Genomic DNA, 18,568 nt, shown 5'->3' on the forward strand with positions numbered 1-18,568 from the left:
TCCATTTCTTTCAATGATCAATGATAGTTGACTATCATTTTTATCATTAAAGTACAAAGTTGTATCATCAGCTTATTGGCTTATTTAAATACAATGTGTTTTCATATGAAATTTAATCTGAAATTCTTTTTATAACTTTGTTATTTCTAATTTTCAGTGTCAATTACGCAACGGCTTGCCTTATTCCTTTTTGAATTTTTAAAACATTTCTGACATCCATCAATTATTTATATTACATGTTTGAATACCACTATACAAAGTTTTAATCAAGTTTAAGAATGATTCATTGAATCCAAAGTGATATAAAGTGTGTAACAAAATTTTTTATTCAAGAGTGACGAAGGCTGTTTGAAAATCGACAAAACCAATAGCCCCTTCTTTATCATATATGTCTGCATAATCTATATTATATTGTATTTGTCTTCAATTGAATCCAATTAATCTATTGTTTATGTTTCCTGATTGCTCTGTGTTGATGAGTTTTGTTGATTTTTTTTTCAGTCGTTGAGCTAGTATATGGGATTTTAAAGAATTTTAAGATCTACGTTTAATGATGAAATTGGTGTGAATTTATCTTATGTTGATCGGTCCATCTTTTTTAATATAAATGACTAAACACTAGAGGGTTTGGGGGTAAAAATGTGAGCATTTTATGAAAAAACACAGAAAACAGGAATTGCGGTTTAAATGATAACTGTACCAAGTCACAAATATTACAGTTGTTATCCATTTGTTTGATGTGTTTGAGCTTTTGATTTTGCCATTTGATTAGGGACTTTCCTTTTTGAATTTTCCTCGGAGTTCAGTATTTTTGTGATTTTACTTTTTTTCATATCCAAACACATCCCACAGTTCTCTAGGATACAATGTTCGCGGGAAAATGTGGAAATATAAAAAGATGTGAGTTTGATTTGTCACTTAAGATTCAATCTGAAAAAACTTTCAACTATACGGTGTGTTTCTGTTACGAAAATCTACAGGTGTTGCGATTAACAAATACATAATTGAATATTCTTTAATATACCGAATGCATAGTTCTAATGATATGTATTTCTCCAATTTCCCCATAGTTGTAGACTTCAGAACATGATAAAATATCATCTAATGTGAAAGAAGTAGAATCAGTAGCTTAATTTCCTCTGAATTTATTTCACACCAAGGCCATTTTCAAAATGTCTTTGAATCTTTAATGGTCAGTTTCAAAGCTCAATGTATGAGGTTCTAACAATAGTATGGGTTATTTATAAACAGATTGCCGATTTGTAAATACTATAAGATAGCTCAAAACCGCCATTTTTAACAGGATTTCTGAAGGAAAAATCGGTTATTGATTTGGGGATGTACGGCGGGTGGGCGGGCGGTTATCGGGCATCTGGACGGGCTTCTGCCAAACAGAGTCCGTTCATTAACATGAAAACACTTTGACGAAATCTTTTCAAATTTAGATATGTTGTTTCCTGTGACTAAATGAAGGTCAAGTCGATTTTCACGATTTTAGCTTTTATCGTTATTGAGTTATAGACCTTTCAATAGCGAAAAGTGATACTTAGAGCGTTGCCCGTGCAATAACTTGATAACGCTTTGTCGAAATCTTTTCAAATTTAGATATGTTGTTTCCTGTGATTAGATGGAGGTCAAGATCGATTGTCACGCTTTTAACTTTTGACGTTGTTGAGTTATAGACCTAAATCAATGATTTTAGTCAGGAGTCAAAAATGTCTTTATAACTATTTTTCTTAAGTCATGTGCGTTTTGAAGGTAGATGTCACAGTAGTAATGTGGTATTTTATTTTTGTTGGTGTGTTAATGTTTAATTATAACTTGTACAGCACGTTAACTTGCTAACCAGTCATTTTCACTGGTCAAAGTTAACCGGCGACAGGATTAAGGACTACTTTAAGCTGACTTGGTCCTAGGACTGTTTTTATGACTGCCGAAAAAGTTAATTTTATACAGGTCCACTACTATTAAAAGTTATCTTCGAAACTAGTCCTGCAATAAGTTAACTTTGATTTTGACAACTCCGATCGAACCAAACCTGATCACAAGTTAACTTTTGGCTGGTCTGCCTAACACTAAGTTAATCTGTAATCAGGACCGCTCTATATCAATGTATATAAAATATTTTTAAATGTCTTCGTTTCTTGTTATAAACAATACAGATTAAATACATTTTCATTTGTAAATAAAGTACGCAATAAACTCTGCTTGTTTGCTTGTGCCAATGAGACAACTCTCCATCCAAGTCACTATGTGTAAAAAGTAAAACAATTACAGTTCAAAGTACGGCCTTCAACACGGAGCTTTGGCTTATACCGAACAGCAAGCTATAAAGGGCCCCAAAACAATTCAAACAGGAACACCAACGGTATAATCTATATAAAAAACGATAACACTTATAAACCACATCAACAAACGGCAATCACCAAACAACAGGTTCCTGTCTTAGGACAGGTGCAAACAAATGCAGCAGGTTTAAACGTTTTTAGGCGCCAACCTTCACCCTAACCTGAAATAGTAGTGGTGCATTACAACATAGAAAGACACACTGTAAAATATCAATTGACATGGCTTAACTCAATCAAAAAGACATATTAACAAAAGCAAGTAAACATACACTGAACGAATAAATTTGATCTATGACATAATCTAAATACAATATTAATAAAAAAAAAGGGGGGGGGAGATGTAAAACAATAACCTTGGACAAAATGGCGTTAAATAAAATAACGTACACAGGTATATTTAAATAAAATAATTTTGTTGTTAGGAGTACGGAAATATTTTTTACAAAATCAATAAATTTGTTGTTTATAGTACGAGAACAGAAGATAAAATTCATCGTCATACTAAATACTTATCAAAGGTGGTACAAATTAAAAATAGTGAGACGAGATATAACACATCTTTAGTAAACATTGAATAACAAAAATGCATTACAAATTGTGTCAAATTGATAAATATAAAGAGTCACTAACGAGTATAGTAATTTTCTGTACTGGGAAAAAATATCAATAGGATTATTGTTTACATAATTAAAGAACCTTTTTGAGCACGCTCACATACCCCAGGCCCCCACATTGACAGTGGGCAAACAAAATCTTACTAGATTCCTAAGTTCAAAGACTCATAACTCCTCCAAAAGTCAACTGAAAATAATTTGTTGAGCATATGCACATATACTAATTATGTTATTATTATGTACAAAGTTTTATTAAATTCTGTTGTGTGGTTTCCGAGGAGTTGCAATGACTAACTGTTGCAGTTGTAAATAAGGCTAAAATTTTTAGTCAAAGGGGAATAACTTCTAGAAAAAAAAAGAATCATAATTTCCTGTAGTATATTGAGGCCAATAAGATCAAAGGGGCATAACTTCTAGACAAAGTTCGCATGATAAATTCCTGTCGATATGCACATCTACATAGTATGTCCTTATTATCTACAAAGTTTCATGAACTTCTGTGGTGTAGTTTCAGAGGAGTTGCAATGACAAACTGTTGCAGTAGTATATTGAGGCCAATAAGTTCAAAGCGGCATAACTCGTAGAAAAAATTGAATCATAACTTCCTGTCGATATGCACATCTACATAGTATGTCCTTATTATTTATAAAGTTTCATGAAATTCTGTTGTGTGGTTTCAGAGGAGTTGCGATGACAAGAGCAGGACTGACGGACTGACGGACTGACAGACGGACGGTCGGACGGACGGACAGACGGTCGGACGGACAGACAGACGGATGGGTCAAACACATTATACCCGACGCAAAAAAAGCTCAGGTCTGATATGAAAAGTCTTAAACAGGGCAATCTGTCATGAACAGACCTGTCCTTCGGTCTGGTCAGTAGCAGACATGTCCACAGGTCTGGTCTGAAGCAGACCTGTCCACAGGTCTGGTCTTGGGCAGACATGTCCTAAGGACCGGTCAATAGCAGACTTGTCCACTGGTCTGGTCTGGAGCATACTTGTCAATAGGTCTGTAGCCGTCCCACCGATGAAGTTAACTTGCTTGTCTGCTTAACATTTCTTAGGTTAACATGGAAAGCAGTCAAAAAGTCTGCTTCAAATTAAATTTTGTACTGGTTAAGACTGCACCCATCTGTACTTGGGAAATTGGCCCTACCTCTTTGAATGAATCATGTACATTTTGCAAGTGAATTTCAAATAACTGCAAGCTGCTTTAATCTTTTTTAATGTTCCATCGTCGGAAATATGGTTATATTCCAAAAGTACTTCTATTGTTTTCCTCTCACATATTTACATTCGTACAAAACTGTTCCAGTGTTGAAATATACCAAATAAACTAAGACGTTGGAGAAGAAAGGACGTTATATTCATGTTCATATTCATATAAACCATCCTGAGATATGAAAAATACTGATTTGTAGTGACGGTTCAATATTCTAAATAAACAGAAAACATGCTGGCACTCTTAACTGATGCGACAAAATCTTGCAGTTATTATGTTCTAACATTGTTGTCAATTATTATATACAGTCCACCCTGATTTCATAAATTTACTAATTTACGATACGGTTATATAATTTACACAATAGCGTGCAAATAAGTTACCTAATAAGGTGCACATATGGTCAGTTGATCCGGTTAAATAGTTTTGTTAAACAAACCGGCCTGAGATAAGAACACTATTAATGTTTTGTGACGGTTGAATATTTTAAATAAGAATAGGATGTGCTAGCACTCCAAATTAATGCAAAAAAAAAAAGTAGAAATGTGGACTCTCTGAATTAAAGCCAACCATATATTTTATTAACTGTTCGCCAATTTTGCTTTCATTTATCATATGTATTTTATACCTAAAATTAAGCCTGTTCTCTATTATGAGTCTATTATACAATTTATGTACCCTGCGGTTTTATCATTGATAATCAATGCTATATGATAATCAAGTTTTAAGCTTACACATGTTCACGTACTGCTACATTTTAAAACGGATCAGAACTTAAACACTTTATAAAAAATACAAATCACTTGAAGAATCTGATATGTTGTTTTTTCAATATTGGCACTCATACCACATCTCCTTATTTAAATGTACGTTACCTCTTTGTTTTTAACTGGTTAACCAATATCGTTTTCGGTTTATTAAAAGGCAGATCACGGACAATTATTTACTTTAAACAACATTTTATATGTATTGTATTTTTTTTATCTGTTTTGTTTATTTCAAGAAACAAAGACATTTCAAAATATTTTATTAATCGATGTAAAGTGGTCTTGGCAAAAGAAAATAACTTTGTGCCGAGCAGACCAGTCAAAAGATAATTTTAGATCAGATCTGGTTCATCCGGAGATGAAAAGGTCGAAGTTACCTTATTGCAGGACTGGTTTCGGAATAAACTTCAGTAGCAGACCTGTCTAAAGTCAGCTTTTTCGGCAGTCATAAAACCAGTCTAAGAACCAAGTCTGCTTTCCAACTAAACTTGATTTGGATCATAGGACCGGTTGAAGCAGTCCTAAAACCTGTCACAAGTTAACTTTGACCGGTCAAAATGACGGGTTATCAAGTCAACTGTTTGTTATTATAAAGAGTCACAAATTTTAATAAGAAAAAGAAGATTCCCTGACATAAAAGCAGATTAGAGTTGGAAATCAAGGAAAATAGTTGTACCAAACAAATACAGGAAAATGTCGAATTTCAGAAGCACAAAAGTCTGTTCATTTAGGTGTAAGTAAAAACTCACGAAAGGTTCCAGGCTTATAGTTTGCTATCAAGATGCGTGTTTCGTTTGCATAAGACTCAACAGTTGCGCTCCAATCAAAACAAATGCCATGCCAAATGCAAAACGAAGTTGAAGAGGTATTAACAACCATAATACCCTACTACGAATTTATTAAAACATTTGGATGAGAAACATATGCATCTATTTTGTATCAAAGTCATCCAATGCCTATGCATTTTTGAGGAGAGCTGGTTATAACAAATTTCGTAACTTCAATCCCGTCCAATTTTCCCGAATGTGACCTACCGAATTAGACTTATTATCAGGTTTGTACTAACATGAGCAACACGACGAGTGCCACATGTGGAGAAGGATCTGTTTACCCTTCTGGAGCACCTGAGATCACCCCCAGGTTTTGGTGGGGTTCGTGTTGCTCAGTCTTTAGTTTTCTATGTTATGTTTTGTGTACTATTGTTTGTCTGTTGGTCTTTTTCTTTTTTTAGCCATGGCGTTGTCAGTTTATTTTCGACTTAAAAGTTTGAATGTCCCTCTGGTATCTTTCGCCTCTCTTTTATAGTCGATAGAAAAACTGTAGCGTTGTATTATTAGTTCTGGTTTTCTATTAGTGATATATATTGACTATATTTAGTACATAGAATCACTGCAAGGTATGCATGTTCGTCAGACAGGGTTTATCTCTCCATCAGCTATTTCCAATGATATTAATTATGGTTAACATTTTGTGATCGAGTCCGTATCTCCTATATTATAACCTATGGATCAACTGTATTTAATGAATGGAATGATTGTAAGATGGACAAGATAATATGGCCAATTGAAGTAACATTATAATTTCATATATTAACATCTTTGTCTTTTTTCTGAATTCAATACGGAATATCGACAAAATCTAAACGGTTGTATGTTATGTCTATTAAATTGAGCAGGTGTTTTCCATGCATCCTTTAAACGTTGATGAACATGCCCACGACAAATTACCTGCTATTTCTTAAATATTTTGTTTGCGCATCGCATTAAATAAAAAATCAGTTCTTTTAAACTCAATGAAATGTTAACCAATCAAAATGTATATTTCATATTATATCAATATCGAAACACTGATACATGCAAGTGCTATGCATATAGAAAACAGGTTTTTCAAATAAAATACTGAATTAAACTGTTGTTGTGTACTAGAAATTTGTCTACGAAATCTATGTCCACGCCTTGTTCATGTCATTTGAATTACACAACATGTAAAAAATTCAAAATGTAGCTATATGAAAGAGAATACTTATTTTTTAATTCAAATTTCCAAACCACAACATTTGTCAGCATAGTTTTTAACAGTATGTACAATTCAACACACCAGATCCATGGACAAACCGATTTATGAGTTTGAATACCACTTTGGTATACTTTGCCTTTTTTGTTCTGATTCGACGTTTACTATCCTCTGACAATTTGATTGATCAAAAATTTGTACATGTATCAAATTATATGCATTGTGTTCCATGACCAAGGTAAACATGTATCACTAACATAAATTTCTAGTCAATTAATTTTATAACAGGATGAAGTAAACCACTTTTCAATCTAACTTTTTTTTTCTTTCGTTAATATATTTTTTTGATTGTGTTTTAAAATAATAACTAGAATACTTACAGTAAACATTCACTACATGTTTGACCTCCCTGTTTAATTGCCACAGAGGATGCTGACCCGAACATATACATTCTTTCTCATCATCTGCTTTGGTTACAATACGTTCTATACTATATACAACTTTATCAGTAGGTGGGGTGGCTGTTGATGTACTATTTGTAAAATCATCACATTGCCAAACAATAGTGGGTAATGGATTACCTCCTGATATTTCACATGTCAATGTTACTTTATTTCCGTCAATGATAGGTCCACGTGGTGTTTGTATAACTGCCGGAGAGGAATTTGGGGCATCTACATAATATAATTTCATTGTAAAAAACTTAGACAATCAGAATTTTGTAATATATATTTGTCTTTATTCGAATACTGTCAATAGATTAAAGACAGTAAAGTATGTTTAGTGCAATAAACTAATTAATGTCGTCCTTGAAATATTGTTGGTATAATTACATTTTCATACTCATGATAAGTTTCATATTTATCAGATGTTTGCAACTACATGTTCTGTAGTTTGAAATTATGTTACGCATCAAACAACTGCGTTCGATAATGTTTATCTTAATTTGTTTTGACATAACTATATACCATGTGTATGCTTATTCCATAAATTTCTTTTAAATAAATTTGATACTACTTACAACGTATTTGTAATACTATACTTGATGATTTCGTTTCGCTCCATGCGGGATGGGAACCAGTACATGTGCATTCCTGACCATTTTGACTTTTTGCAGCTGTTAACTGAACACTTGAAACCGATTTATTAGTCGGTGGAACACCTGTGGGAATGACAAGTGATGTTCCATCACACTGCCATTCAATATTCGCAAGTGGATTACCTCCCAGTATTTCACAAGTCAATGTTATCTGTTCATTTTCATTTACAACACCCTGAGGTATCTGTGTTATGGATGGAAGTGCTGGAGGGTCTGGAATAAAATAAGATTGTGAAAACAAGTTTAGAAATCTAAATTCTACCAAATCAAAATATGTGTCTAATACATAAAACGTTATTCCATTCATGCATTGAACCTGTTTACAAACTAAAAACAATGTAACACCTTAAATGAGTAACACAATCAAGAATACATAGAAAGACACTTTATCATTCAATCCGCCGAATCGTGACCTTTTGATAAAAGTATATGTTGAAGTATAGAACGGAACTGTAAACATACAAGTGGGGAGTTGAGCTATCTAAAATCAGGTCTAACCCGTCATTTTGTCCGAAAATGCTTGTACCAGGTCAGGAATATGACAGTTGTTCTCCATTAGTTCATTTGGTTGATAAAGTCTCATGTTTTATTTTGTCAGTTTTTATGGACTTTCAGTTTACGTGAGAGTTCAGTATTTTTGTTGTATTCCTAGATATGCTAGGAATTTATTCGTTGTCAACAGAACTGTCGTAAGATTTATGTGCCTTGCAGAAAAAGCAGCGACCAAATACAAAATTCGAATTAAAAAGTGATGTAGATCACTGTCTGTATTCGAAAAGCTTACTTGTAGAATGCAAAAAACAAAACAAATAGATTAAATGGACCTCAATATCTGATGAAAAGCATTCTCCTTGACATGACATGACATACTAATGCCGATGGAATTCGAACACGTTTATCTTAAAGAATGATAAAAGAATCTTTTATTATTGATTTTTATTTCATAATGTTTTCATGTTTTGCTTCGCGGCACCATTAAACAAATGGATAAGGGTTTCAGTAGTGTCCAAACATGACTTAAATTCATATAGTGAATTGTCTCATGCTTTATCTTATAATTTTTCAATTTTAAAACTAAATATAAAGAAAAGTTAACCTAACTTATATTTTATAAATAAACAATGCTAAGACATTTCAAGCGGCAGGTTGTGAACTCTCAATTTCTGTATTGACAGCTGAATAACTAACCAAACCTATGTATAGCCAAAGATTATGATTCCAAACTGCTACAATTTCAATACATATCTGATTGAAATTAGCACTTGTACATGAGTTTTCGTTTTAAATGGTCATTTTGATCATAACATCATGCGAATTGTATGAACAGTACTGTATTTACCGCAGTGGTTAAGTCTCAAAATAGACCAAAACTGAAAATGACTTGATAATTTATTGTTTAGTATTTTCAGTGCTATTTTAAGATCAAAATGACCGTTTTAGATCAATATTGGTTTACTGGTGTACAATGTAGAAGACGAAATTCGATAGGTACGAATCACAATATATAAGAACAAAAGACAAAAGATACACAGTGTCGATCAAATGGTGCATATAGTTTCTGAAAACTAGTTTTAAACCCATAAACAATAAATCATGTTCTCCCAGAAAAAAAGTATCAATCAGTACACATCAACGGAGTGAATAGAAACAAGTCTTAAACAGCAGAAACCATGAACTTTTGCATTGCCAAAATTTAATACATGATATCGACAGAAAGTAGGACCATCTGTTTTCTTTCATGTATTGCAAAACCTATATAGCTATGTTCTTAATTTGTCAAAACAAAATCAATGTTAGTACAGATATGAACGCTATTCAAAGATCATACTACGGTAGTAAATTGATATCCTTTAAGAACACGTTTATTCAAAGGGTCAATCAATTGAAATGGATCGTATATTTACCGGGTTCATAAATAACATTTCGGTAAAAATCGGATTGTTATGTATTGTTTTGATTAGAAATCTAAAGACACAGACAAACTTCAAAACCAAATCTGTGTATCTATGAAAGAGTTTAGTAAACGTTTTAAGTAAGTTTACAAGTTATATGTAGATTACTATGAGAAATTTAAAACGTTACTAGACACGAGCATAGCGAACAAGTTGGGAAATATACACACCGTTAGAAGGGGCAAACGGAATATCATCGTCCAAAAAAAAGGAAAATTAACAATAGGCAACTGAACGAATCTCATTTGTCGTAAACTTTTGTTTTGATTTTCCTGTGTGAAATTGAAATATCAAAATCTAGAAAAGAACGATTATAGCAGTTAGTATTAAATATATTTACAGTAAGTTCCTCTAGGCAGCTTGCTGCAGTGTAAAAAGTTAATTTTTGATTATTTATTTTGACTCCAAAATCAGTTTTACAGAAATCGGGTATTAGAGGTTTCCAGATTTGCTACAATACCAACCGTAGCACGAACTGGGAGCCGTCACTGAACTTTTGAAAATGATTCATATGTGCCCTTAATGTCAACTTATGTTTTATGAATCATTATCAAAAGTGTTTGGAGGATTTTTAGCTACAACTTTGTATTAATTTCATATGGATATTTTTTCTTTTCTTGGAAAAACAATATTGTGTGTACTCGATTATGCTATTAACCAACCGTTGCACGTTATTGTTGCACGAACGGTTTATAATTAAGATTTATTTCCCCTGAAATTGCACAAGCAAAAAGAATCTTAATACAAAGCACATTCATAATCTATCTAACATTCGCCTGTTATATTGATATAACAGTATAGAATGGATGAACTGGCACTTTTGGGGTAGTCTTTTAGAAAACATGATAGAATAAGAGCTATTTTAACATACAAAATCGACCCCATTAAAAATGTACTAATGATGAAAATAAACACAAACCCGGTTGCGAAATCGATTTCACCGGTACCAAAAACCAATTTTGTAAGTTAACTTAAAGAATAGAAAATATTCTTTAAAAAAAGAGAATCAAAATATTAATCCCGGCTGAGCATGTCACTAGGTATAGTATACATATAAACTTATGTCATATGATCTCATATCGGTGATCAACACACTTTTTTTAGTAAATTATCAGTATCAATTCTTTGCATTCTTTAATAGAATTTAATATTGTCACTTATTTGAGTAGTTATCAACACCATTCTTATATTTTCTAAATTTTCGCAAAAAAAGTCATACACACCTATGAGAAAGTACGAAGAAAAGGTAAAATCAAAGATACGCTAATAAAATATTCAAAGAACACGAGTGTCAGTACAATTCACTATAATTATATGAGAATTGTTCTAGTCTTTTTTAAATTCAATGATTCAAGACATTGGTGTTTTTTTCATCGGTAACAGAATAGTGAATATTTATTTTTCAATATTTTGTTCAGTTTACTTTTCTAGAAAAAAAATCTTCAGTTGTTGATAGAAAAAAATTGAGAAGAGTGCCCTTTTCTCACTCAATATGAAATCTCAGCTCTCTCATCCTCTCACGAAAAAATATTCCGCTGTAATGCTCGAAATAGATTACTTAAATAATAATAACTAATTTCAAAATTATGCAAGTACCAATATGAAATCAACACAATTTTGACATGTTAACGAATGTAACCATCATCAGTAACACGTGTTTTAGAAAGAAGTTCATAGATATTATTTTAATTATTCCAAATTCTGTATATACATAAGAAAAAAATATCTTTTTTATATAAAATAAACAAAACAAAAACAATACCTATAACAAACAGAAACGCAAATCTATATTTAGAATCTAAAGGCCGTGTAAACTCAGTTCGTTTAAGGTCTGTTTGATTCATGCACTTGTGCACAACTAAATAATATCATAAAGAACCATAAACAAAGTGTACTAGAAATATTAAATCGTTATCAAATAAAAAGTTAAGCTATTTTTTTGCTTATATGCATTTCAATTTTCTAAATTTTATCATGATGAATAAAATAACCTCCTGCATTGAATGATAAACAAAACAGCACTAACCGTTGAGTTACGTACCAACCGTACCTGATAGTCAGTGTTTTATACCCATTTAGGGATAAAAAAAAAATGAAAAGATATAAAATATTGAAGCAAATCGTTCAACTCAAAATATTGTTTATCGGTAGGCTTTATTGCTGTGAATGGGATTAGGTAAGGAGTTGTAAAACACAAAGGCAATCTAAGTTTACTTACTCCTAGGAAATAAACGGACCTTATTAATGTGTTGTGATAATAACGTATCCGTGGTAATCGTCAGTGGTTTAGATTTTGTGCAGGTATTCGTATTTCTTTTAATGTAGTATACATGCAATTAATTTTAGCTGTCACACTTATGTTTGTTCAATATAGTGATAATTGTATCTTCATGCTAGTGGGTGTACTAGGTTTGGGCGCGCGTGTCCATTTAGTTGGATAAGATATTTTTTTTAGACGTCTGAAGACCAACGTAAGGAGGTAATATTTGCTATGTCAGGCACTGTGGAACTACTAGAAACTTTGATTTGTAACTGCATTGGTAGCTGGCTCTTTACTTTTCCCATACGAAAGCATCAGACTACTGTTAATTTGTATCCTCTACAGTAAGTCGAATTGAATAAGAAAAACTTATAATATTCGGCCCAACTTATTGCCAAACAACACATATGCAATTACTAAATAGTTAACTTAGACCAATTGATAGATAATCAAATAAAAACAGCCGATTCAATTATGTTTGTTTATAATTATAGACATACACTAATTATAAACTCAAAAACTATCGATCTTTAAAGAGCAAAAGGTTGCTAAGAACCAATAAAAAAAGTCCAAACATAACCGACAACTTCATGGCTCAAAAGCAAAAAGGTACCGAAAGCCTTGTTTTTGGAAAGGTACTAAAACCACAACTCATGTTACTCAGTGCAAGCATAAATTTGGTAATAATTCGTAATCTTTATAATCAGAATCTAGGAAAAAACAATGGGGTTGTGGCTACGACATGTGAACAAAATATCCGTAATGCAACCAATTCATGATGCAAAGGGCGTCCGAAACACTTTTGATGGGTTGAATCCCTCTTTTTTAGTTTGGAATCATTGTTTAAGAAGAATTGTTCTTGAAACAATATACCCACAAACACATGTTTGAAAATATTCAACCTGATAAGTTACTTAAGCTGGGTACCTGTAAATTAATTCACCGATATTCCGGAGAAAAAGTAGTATATATATCTTGATTGTGTGGCTTTTCATAGTGAAAGAGATTGGATAATTGTTCATGTTTGAAAAATCACGAAGAATTCTTACCCTATTTTTGCAGCTCATGATAACTCAGAGAAATTAAATACGTACTAGATACAGAAAAAAAGTAGCAAAAAACAACGGGCTTGAACAACCGTTGATGTAAAGTGTTATCTGCACGAGTAATCAGGTCAATTTCCGAGGCGATTGCTGATCTTTCCACATATTTTGGAATACACCTGTCAGTCATTTTCTTTTGTTCATTTTGTTTTGTATCTGACATTACGACGTTTTTTTTATTAGAAAGTAATACATTTCGCACTTTAAACACAATTACCTAATTAAAAAGATTCAACACAAAAGAGATGTCCATTCCGGATTATATATTACGATGTTTAGAGTTTTTAAAAAAGTCTTTTATAAATAAGGCATTTTGCGTTAACACTAGTGCTTCACAGCATTTTAAGCTGTGTCCAAGTAGAATTAGGCTGATTACTTTGTTACATATCACTGACGTAGGATACGTTTGGGGGGTGGGGGGTAAACTTCTAAAAGGGATATGCAAAAACACCACCATTTCTATTTTACTATTGTCTTATAGTCTAAAAGTTAGTTAATGTCCTCTTTAACAACTATACAATTTGCAATAAAACAAAATTACCAAAAATGTCGGGATAGGGTTGGCCATTAAATCAGGCAAGATTATTTGTTCTACCGACTGCATGAATAACATGATACTTTTGAAAGTTGGAGGAGCAATTGCCTCCTTTCCCGGCTTCAAGGCCTCTGCATATTTCCCTCCACTCCAAGAATAAAAACATACGTACAAACAGAGAAAAACGAATAAACAACAAAAATGTGAATAACACATTTGACCTTAAAACATTTCAACGACGTATGAATATAGAATAACACAGAGAAATCAGACATTCGTAAATATACATGTGGCCTTCGGCTGTTGTCTGCTCTTTGGTCGGGTTGTTGTCTCTTTGACATATTCCCCATTTCCATTCTCAATTTCATGTGTAAATATGAAATAAAAAAAAATATATGAATCTGAAAAAAATATTTTCCCTTTTTTATTAGGAATGAAATGTAGTGAAACATAATGGATTTTGTCTCGTTTTGAATTTTTGGATCCGAATATTTTGGAAATCAAACATTTCAGATGATTTTCGTGCTCATTGGACCAAAATGATACACCAGTAGACTTAGATTGATCACGTGACACAATACGTTTTCATTGACAATTTTAATGTAAAAAATAGTTGATTGTTTATTTGAGTTATTTTAACTGATTTAGCGCTATCACAATTTGACTTGAACAAATTTTTCTGTATAACTAAAACTCGGAAGATATAAGTTTAACTACCAAGCAAACCAAAGAGAGGTTTGTACATCGACACATGTTATGGTAACAGTTACTCTTTCAGTTAGTACATTCGTAGCCACTTTATTTATAACAATTATAATATTTTATAAACACTTTTCATATAAATTACAGAGGGGTGCATTCCTAACTTATACAAGGGTTAACTTGGAGCAAATGTTTTGACTGCTTTCCAAGTCAACTTGAGAAATTTCAAGCAGACAAGCAAGTTAACTTCGTCGTTGGTAGACAAGACCTAGGTCTGCTTTTTAAGGATTGCTGCAGACCTATTGACAAGTCTGCTCCAGACCAGACCTGTGGACAAGTCTGTTATGGACCAGTCCTGTGGACAGGTCTGTTTCAGACCAGACCTGTGGACAGGTCTTCCCCTTGACCAGACCTGTGGACTGGTCTGCTACTGACCAGACCTCAGGACTGGTCTGCTACTGATCAGAACCTCAGGACAGGTCTGCTTATGACATATTACCTTGTGTAAGACTTTTCAAATTATATCTGAGCGTTTATTATGCAAACAATAATCGTATTGTTCTTTTTTCCAGTAAAGCAAATTACCATACTCCTTAGTGACCCTGTATACATATTATACACATTAAAAATTCCATTTTTCATTTCATATTCTTATATACATTAAATAATGTTTATAAACTTTCACACTTGTTGATTGACAAATATACATGCAGCTGTCCTAAAAAAAAGGAAAGTTTTTTTTTAATAAGAAGGCGGATAGAAAGGTTATCCAACACATCGGAAAAATATTTTTAATATGATTGGATATAAACATCATTGTTTACGTTGCTTCGTTCCCCATAGTCTCTTCATAGATATAACTCCATGCATTACATGAATTATTCATCGTAATTCACCTTGTTTGCCTTGGATTTACGTTTCTGTTTTTGACAAAATGTTCAAACGAAAATTGTATAGTGTCCAGATATATAAGGTGTTGTATAGTTATGAACCATCTCGTCAATTTCGGCAGATGCGTCTTGACCGATTATAAATAATATCTGGGACGTCCGAAAAAATATACTCGTTCTGAACATGAATGAAATATTTGCCCCTGGACGTTTAGGTACTACCAAAATCAATCAACCGACACAATATACTAACAGTCAGTCAGTATACTATTCCCAGATGAGAGCTTCTCATACTTTTCATTATAAAGTACAAATATAATCAGTCATGTCAGTGTTGGATGATGCGGTCGAATAGTTTTTATATACTAACCATCCTGAACAACTGACTTCAGTACCAGTTCAATATTATGAATACAAAGAGGAAATGCTGGCACTCTCAATTGATGTGGAGAATATTTTGTAGTCATCATGGCCATTGTGTACCAATATTGCTGTCATTTGTTTTATACAATCCATCCTGGGATGACACATTTATGATTTATGATGCCGCTATAAAATTTTCATAATAAAGTGCAAATTTGGTCTGTTCTGGTTGATGCAGTCAAATAAGTTTGTTATAAGAGCCATCCTGAGGTATCAAAACTACTGAATTTTTGTAACGAGTCAATATTTTGAATAAAAGCGGACATGCTGGCACTCTAAATTGATGCAGACAAAATTTTGTAGTCATTGTGTTCTAATATTGCTGTCATTTGTATTATACTATGCGGCCATATAAATTTATATAAAAAAGTACAAATATAGTCAGATTTGCTTGATGCAGTCAAATAATTTTGTTGCGAGGCAGTCTGAGATATCAAAACTACTGATTTGTTGTAACGAGTCAATATTTTGAATAAAAAAGAACACATGCTGGCACTCTAAATTGATGCGGACAAAACTTTATAATCATTGTGTTCTAATTTTGCTATCATTTTTATTATACAATCCATCCTGACATAAAAAAAATTTACTGATTTATTATGCAGCCATATAAATATACATAATAAAGTGCAAATATGGTCGGTTTTGGTTGATGCGGTCGAATAATTTTGTTAAACGAGTCAGCCTGAGGTATCAAAACTACTGAAGTTTTGTTACCAGTGAATATTTTGAACAAAAAGAGGACATGCTGGCACTCTTAATTGATGCTAACAAAATTTTGTAGTCATTGTGTTCCAATATTGCTGTCATTTGTATTATACAATCCATCCTGACATAAAAAAAAATACTGATTTATTATGCAGCCATATAAATACATATAATGAAGTGCAAATATAGTCAGTTTTGGTTGATGCGGTCAAATAAATTTGTGATACGAGGCAGCCTGAGATATCAAAACTTATGATTGTTTGTGGCAAGTCAATATATTGAACATGTTGATGAAAAGAGGACATGCTGGCACTCTAAATTGATGCGGACAAAATTTTATAGTAGTTGTGTTCCAATTATTCTGTCATTTATATTTTATAATCCATCCTGACATAAATAAATTTACTGATTAATTATGCGGCCATATAAATATACACAATAAAGTGCAAATATGGTCGAATAATATGTTATACGAGCCAGTCTGAGGTATCAAAACTACTGTAGTCATTGTGTTCCAATATTGCTATCATTTATATTATACAATCCATCCTGACATAAAAAAAAATTACTGATTTATTAAGCGGCTACATAAATATACGTAATAAAGTGCAAATATGGTCGCATTTGATTGAGACGTTCAAATAATATTGTTATACGAGCCAGCCGGAGGTGTCAAATCTATTTAATTTTTGTTACTAGTCAATATTTTAAATAAAAAGAGGACATGTTAGCACTCTAAATGGATGAAAACAAAATTGTGTAGTATTGTGTTCTAATATTGCTGTCATTTGTATCATGCAATCCATCCTGACATAAAAAAAAACTGATTTATTATGCGGCTATATAAATTTGCATAATAAAGTGCAAATATAGTTGTTTTTGGTTGATGCGGTCAAATAATATTGTTATACGAGCCAGTTTGAAATATGAAAACTGCTGATTTTTGGTGATGAATCAATTATTTGAATGAAAAGAGGACATGCTGTCACTGTTAATTGGTGCAGAAAAAGAAACATTAGTAATGTGGGCACTCTGAATTATAGCCGACCGTAAACATGATAAATATTAATTTAGTAACTGTACACAAATTGCTTTCATTTATCATGATTATTTTATACAATATTAGTGATATGCGTTATTGCCATTGTTTATCGATTTTATCTGATAACCAAGTTTATAACATTAATGCTACATTTTAAAACAGATCATGACTTATAAATAAAGGCAACAGTAGTATACCGCTATTCGAAATTCATAAATCGATTGAGAAAAAAACAAATCCGGGTTACAGACTAAAACTGAGGGAAACACATAAAATATAAGAGGAAAACAACGACACAACAGAAACTCAACACTAAAATGCAACACACACAGAGAAACGAACTATAATATAACAATGGCCATATTTTCCTGACTTGGTACAGGACATTTTAAGAAAAAATGGTGGGTTGAACCTGGTTTTGTAGCTAGCCAAACCTCCCACTTTTATGACAATGTTAAATATAATATTAAAATGACAAGATAACATGACAGGACTACAATACAAATAAATGGGAGAACATACAGGACAGAGACACACACAAATGATAGCTATCAAAAGGTACCAGGCTTATAATTTAATATGCCAGACGCGCGTTTCGTCTACATAAGACCCATTAGTGACGCTCAGATCAAAAAAGCCCGAAAGCCAAAACAAGTACAAAGTTGAAGAGCATTGAGGACCAAAAGTTCCAAAAAGTTGTGCCAAATACGGCTAAGGTTATATGCCTGGGATAAGAAAATCCTTAGTATTTAGAATAGTTCATACTTTTGCAAACAGTAAATTTATAAAAAGGACTATATAATAGATAAATATGTTAACACCGATGTGGTGACTACAGAATAAAAACGAATACATAAAACAACCTAAATCAGCACATAAAAAAGGC

General features: G+C 32.5%; 1 long non-coding RNA gene across 1 annotated transcript in view; it reads left to right on the top strand.

The window, feature by feature from the left end:
- LOC127736576 (uncharacterized) overlaps window positions 1-18,568 on the top strand; it is a 417,821-nt gene that overhangs the window by 19,676 nt on the left and 379,577 nt on the right. The gene's annotated exons all lie outside the window — the stretch shown is intronic.

Source organism: Mytilus californianus, unplaced genomic scaffold (genome assembly GCF_021869535.1).
Source record: "Mytilus californianus isolate M0D057914Y unplaced genomic scaffold, xbMytCali1.0.p SCAF_33, whole genome shotgun sequence".
NCBI lineage: Eukaryota > Metazoa > Mollusca > Bivalvia > Mytilida > Mytilidae > Mytilus > Mytilus californianus.